Source organism: Lemur catta, chromosome 23 (assembly GCF_020740605.2).
Source record: "Lemur catta isolate mLemCat1 chromosome 23, mLemCat1.pri, whole genome shotgun sequence".
NCBI lineage: Eukaryota > Metazoa > Chordata > Mammalia > Primates > Lemuridae > Lemur > Lemur catta.
In genome coordinates, this window is record NC_059150.1 from 26765745 (window position 1) to 26772090 (window position 6346).

Below are 6346 nucleotides of genomic sequence, written 5' to 3' on the forward strand. Positions count from 1 at the left end.
CAAATCAAAGTAAATTCCTATGCCTAAGGTCAAAAATTCTCTATAATTTGTTTAGTTCCCCCCCTACCCCGCCCATTCAAGCTATTTCCCACTACTGACAAGAAACTAATACTGGTTTTTCTTATTGTCCCTGAGATAACATTATTTTCCATTGTTACATGAAAAATTTCCCCTTGCTTAGAACTGTTCTCTTCCCTTAAATTTTACTCATTTTTCAAGGCTCAGATCAAGTTCCACTTCCATGAAATATTCCCAAGCGTGTGCCAGTCTTATCTCCCAAATATGTGGTCAATAACTGGACTATTCTGACTTATTCTACTTAATTTTCAGAGTAACTAATAAAGTTCCACTGATGGAAGATACTCAGTACCCATTCCTCATTCATAATCTGATTAACTCATTGGTTGGTTGATTCACAAACTCTTAAGTAAATATGCATAGAGTGATATAAATGATTTCATTTAAATATGATAAACTCATTTGCAAAAAATAACTGGTTTTTCAGAAGTCTACATAGTCTTCCATTTTGATTCTACATTTTTGCCTTGCAAATTTATATCGATAGTAAAACTAAACTATGTGGATCTTGGATAAGATCTTAATGTCAAGTTTTCTCAAATCTCAAATTAATCTGATATTTATATGATTTAAAAAGTGCACTGACCTATATGGAAACTTCCCTTAGGAGTGATGTTGTATGTTTATTTAACTTGTGTATATCTTACACATGTACAGACGTCACACCAATATCAAAATAATGCAAAAGAGAAATGGGCCAAAAAAGGAGAATGAAAAGAACTATTTCCTGCTCTCAACTTTGGGGTAAGGAGGGACCTGATACTTTTTAAAAATACATTTGCAACTTTCAGTATAATAGGTCTATTCCCATCTCCATCCCAAATTACTCTTCCAGGTAGTTTCAGAATCCAACCACATGTAATCTACAATGAGTACATTTTGAAACTGCACTATTGGAAGAACTAAGAAAAATACGCAGTTTATGTGAGCCATAGTGTAGTCTGAGAAAGACCAGGTATGCAAGCTTTGGTGTGAAAAGAAGGTGAGACTTGGCAGACCTTTGCCCGGCTTGCAGGGAAGCTCACAATGTTAAATTTCTACTTGGCACAAACCAACATATTCTCATACACAGTGATTTTTTACAGACATGGTCATTGGGCATTGTAAGCTAAATGTCAAGATTTAAATTTCTACTTCTTTCTAATTTTTTCTACTTCTGTTTTCAGATTCCAGAGCTTCACAAATCCCGTAGCATTCTATAAAAGTGCTAGTAAGATGATTAACATTTTAAGAGCAACTAATAATGCAATTATTTCAGAAATAATTTTGGTCATCACACAATTATTTTTAGAAAAAGTCAATAATCCATTCACTACTGAAAATATTAATAAAGTATCTCTGGACTTTGAGAAAGTTCATTTGTTATCCAGAGAAAGTAAAAAGGAACTCAGAAACAGCATTGAATGTAAAATCAGCAAAATAATGCTGTCCAATACAAAATATAATGTGTGGCCGGGCGCGGTGGCTCACGCCTGTAATCCTAGCCCTCTGGGAGGCCGAGGTGGGTGGATCGCTCGAGGTCAGAGTTCGAGACCAGCCTGAGTGAGACCCTGTCTCTACTAAAAAAAAAATAGAAATAAATTATCTGGACAACTAAAAGTATATATAGAAAAAAAAAAAATTAGCCGGGCATGGTGGCGCATCCCTGTAGTCCCAGCTACTCGGGAGGCTGAGGCAGGAGGATCACTGAAGCCCAGGAGTTTGAGGTTGCTGTGAGCTAAGCTAATGCCAGGGCACTCACTCTAGCCTGGGCAACAAAGTGAGACTCTGTCTCAAAAACTATATATATATATAATGTGATAATATAAGCCACATGTACAATTTTAATATTGTAGTCAAATTAAAATAATTTAAAAGAAATAGGTAAAATTAATTTTAATAATATATTTTATATAACCCAGTATATTTAGAATATTATCATTGCAAGATGTAATCAATATAATAAATTGTGAAAGGTATTTTAAATATTTTTCTCATTAAGTCTTTAAAATCCCATGTGTCTTTGACACTTGCAGTTCATCCAAATCCACATTAGCCATATTTTGTGCTAAACAAGTTTTGGGGAGGGCAGTTCCCAATCCTATATCTTTGATATGATGAGCCCTGAGTTACGGTTGAAATGATTTAAAAACCTAATGTAGGGCCAGGTGCAGTGATTCCCGCCTATAATCCTAGCACTTTGGGAGGCTGAGGCAGGAGGATTGCTTGAGGCCAGGAGTTCAAGACCAGCTTGGGCAACATAGAGAGACCTTGTCTCTACAAAAAAAAAAAAAAAAATTTTTTTTTTTTTTTAATTAGCACAGGCGCAGTGGTGCAAGCCTGTAGTCCCAGATTCTGGAGAGGCTGAGGCAGGAGGATGGCTTGAGCCCAGGTGTTCGAGGTTGCAGGGAGCTATGACTGTGCCACTGCACCCCAACTTGGGAGACAGAGGAAGATCCCATCTCTTAAAAAAGAAAATAAAAAACCTAATGTGACCTTGTTAGGTCTATCTTTATGTTTCCTGGTCTTTGATTCCCAGTATCAAGAGTGCTGGTTCCAAGTTGAGCCGATGATGGAGTGACCACAAATACAAAGCAATGCTAGGCAAACAATTTATTACAGAAAAGAAAGAAATTATACAAAGTAAAGAAGGAAGCTACCCAAAGTGAAAATACATCCCAGAGAAAGGAATGGGTCAGTCTACACGAGTGGGGAAGGACGTTGCAGACTCTTTTTCCTGGCCTGGTCCCGGGGAGGGTTTACAGGAGGCATGGGATAGTACCGAATGATTAGCAGGTGTTCTTTGTTTCCTGCAGTGCCTTTCCCTGATTGGCCCCCAGCTTCTCTGCCTAGGAACCACCCTCCTGGCCCACACTCACCACCTGCACAGTTGATCCCCACCTAACAACCTCGTGATTTTTGTGTTCCAACTACTTAGTTAATAATACACATTTCTTTTGAGTTTGTGCAAAGACAAACTTAAAAGAACCACTTCCCTGCTCCAAATGCATTCTAAAAAGGCTAAAAACAAAGCAAGTAAGTATTCTAGATGGGACTGAACAAAAACATCCTAGGGTAAGAGTTAAATATTTTCTCACAGAAAGGTCCATTTTAGAAACAGTACAACTTAATTTAATTCTGCCTGTTTGTCCTCCAATGATTACCTGCCCTTTCCCCTACCACTCTGCTACCATTGTCTAGGCCTTCTTTGTGCCATGCCAGTATTACTTCCCAGCCTTTTGCCTGTTCTCTGGAAATTAGAGTTTCCTTTCTGCAATTCGCCCTACATATGAAGTCAGATTATTTTTCATAAACACCAGTTTTACCTTATATTGTCCTCCATTCAAAAAGTTTCATTGCCTTCCTATTTCCAAAGTCACACTGAAAGGGCACTGGATTAGAAGTCAGCAGAATGACATTCTGGCCATGACAGCATTAACCTTCTAGTGAGCCCACAGGTCATCAGCTCCTAGGCCACTTCATGGGTAAGGGGGTTGATTAGGTCTCTAAATTCTCTTCCAGCTCTAAAATCCTGCTTCACTTTGGATGTTCCCTGCAATCTTCCCCTACCCTAACAATTTCAATTTTTTTCTGCTAGGCAGGTGTGGTGGCTCACGCCTGTAATCCTAGCAGTCTGGGAGGCCGAGTCAGGAGGATCACTTCAACTCTGGAGTTCGAGATCAGCCTGAGCGAGAGTGAGATCCTTTCTCTACTAAAAATAGAAAAAATTTACTGGTGCCTGGCTAGCTCAGTCATTAGAGCACGAGACTCTTAAAAATAGAAAAGATTAGCCAGGCATGGTGGCGCATGCCTGTGGGAGGCTGAGGCAGGAGGATTGCTTAAGCCCTGGAGTTTGAGGTCACTGTGAGCTAGGCTGCTGCCACAGCACTCTAGCCCAGAGCAAGACTCTGTCTCAAAAAAAAAAAAAAAAAAAAAAAAAAAAAAAAAATTCCCTCCAAACAATCTAACGGAAAATCACTGCTTTCGTCTGCTTGCTTTCCTCCCTATTCCCGTTAACAAAGCCATCATCCTTTAGCTCATGTTGGTCAGCTGTCTGGTTGGGCCCCTATTCCAGTAATCCTACCCGTACCCTAAATATTCTTCAAGACCCAACTCCCCGTGAAACAACAATTTATTAATCTCTGCATTCAGCCTTGCATTAAAGAAACACTTGCTGAGTGCCTGCTCCGGGTAAAAGCACTGCCGACACCACACTGGATGGAAGAGAGATCTCCTGACCCCCTGGAACCTAACATTCCACTGGGTCAGTGGATCATGACCAAGTGAGCAAGTAAGATAATTCTAGATTATGACAAATGCTTATGAGGGACATAAGCTAAGTGGTGAGAGAGGGAGGACGCTGGGGGTCTGGGAAGACACATTTTAGCTGTGCAGAGGTTGTCACATGCTCCGTGAACTTGTGTTGACTGACCAATTACCTAACCTAACACCTGGTTCTGCTTTGCAATAATAAACTCCTCTTTGAACAAGACAGACATAAAAGTTGTTTTAGCTAAGCCATAACTTTCTCTTAATTCCAAAATAATTGTCATCTATAAAAAGAATAATCTCGGCCAGGGGCGGTGGCTCAGGCCTATAATCCTAGCACTGGGAGGCCGAGGCTGGAGGATCGCTTGAGCTGAGGAGTTCAAGAGCAGACTGAGCAACAGTGAGACCCCGTCTCTACCAAAAAGAAAGGAAAAACAAAAAACCCAGCCAGTCGTTGCGGTGCGCACCTGTAGTCCCAGCTACCTGGGAGGCCTGGGCGGAAGAACCGCTTAGAGCCCAGGAGTCGGAGGTCACAGGAGCTACAATGACACCGCTGCAGTCTACCCAGGGCCACAGAGCAAGATTCCGTCTCAACAGAAACAAGGCAGCTGGCCCTCCTCACAGCCCCCCACTTCTAAAAAAAAAGAAAGAAGAAGAATCTTTTCACCAACTTATTACACACAGTGTTTTTAAAGACCGAAAATATAAATATCCCTTAGGTATTTATTTCTCAAATCACTGGGCCTACCAGGTTTTTCCAGATACTTTGCTAGTATTGTTGTGACGCCCCAGGCTAATGTTTTTAGGTAAGTTTTGTCCTTCTGAGTCTTTTTTAACATGTTGATTTTCCAACCTTTGGCTAAAACCTGCCACCGTCTGGGCTCTTCTGCAGGCCAGAAACCTCAGCCACTTGAAATCCCTGAGCTACGACCCCAGGGGCCCCTCAGGACTCCGCTCCAGCGCGGCCGTGACCGTGAGGGCGGCGCCTGCCCCGCCGGCGACATCAAACACGCCCGGCTCCCATTGTCACCTTGATGCCGCCAGTGCAATCGTCGTCTGGGCTTTGGCACAGTTCTGAGCCTCCCTCGGACTTGAAAATTGAGGACATGGCGGGTAGACTACCCGTTACAGGAGCGTTTCGGATTCTGGAATGTTTGCGTGCAGTGATGAGCTACCTTGGGGCTGGGATGCAAGTCCAACGCACAGTTGCACGCCTTACGTACGCCTCTCACACACAGGCGGAAGGCAGTCTTACACGGCGGTTTCACAGCCGTGTTCGGGACGCAGAGCTCGTGCGCGCGGACCCGTCAGCAAGCAAAGGCGTCGCCGTCTCGGGCACCGAGCGGCCGGCCTCCCCCACGACGCCGCGTCCGAGGACAAGGTCACCGTGCGCCGCGTTTTATTTTCCTCGGTGGGAAGAAACGTCCGAAGCAGCTGAGGGACCAGGAGTAGGTCCTGCGGGGATGAGGAGGCAGCTTGCTGGGTGGCTTTTTAAACTGTTTCCTCCAGAGGCGTCTGCCTCATGGACAACAGGTTTTTGTTGTGTTTTTTTTTTTTTTTTTAATTTCAGCTTATTATGGGGGTACAAAAGTTCAGGTTATGTATGTTGCCCATGCCCTCCCCCCCCCCCCCGAGTCAGAGCTCCAAGCGCGTCCATCCCCCAGACAGCGCCATCGCACTCATCCTGTAGGTACGCACCCGTCCCCTCCCCACCCCACCCCTGTCCGACACCCAGTTGGTGTCATTCCCAAATGTGCTCTTAGGGGAAGATCAGGGAAACCAATTTGCTGGTGAGTACATGTGGCGCTTATTTTCCCATTCTTGGGATACTTCACTTAGTAGAATGGAAGACAACAGTTTTTGCCTTAGAAGTCTCCCTCTAGTTTTCTGAACCGACACGGTTTCTCTTCTGCTGTGAATGCGCGGGGCTCTGGCCCTTCGGTGAGCCCGTCACGCGTCTCCCCGCGCTGCCATCGGCTCGTTTCCGCGGCACTGACCCGTCTTCACTGCACTGACCCGT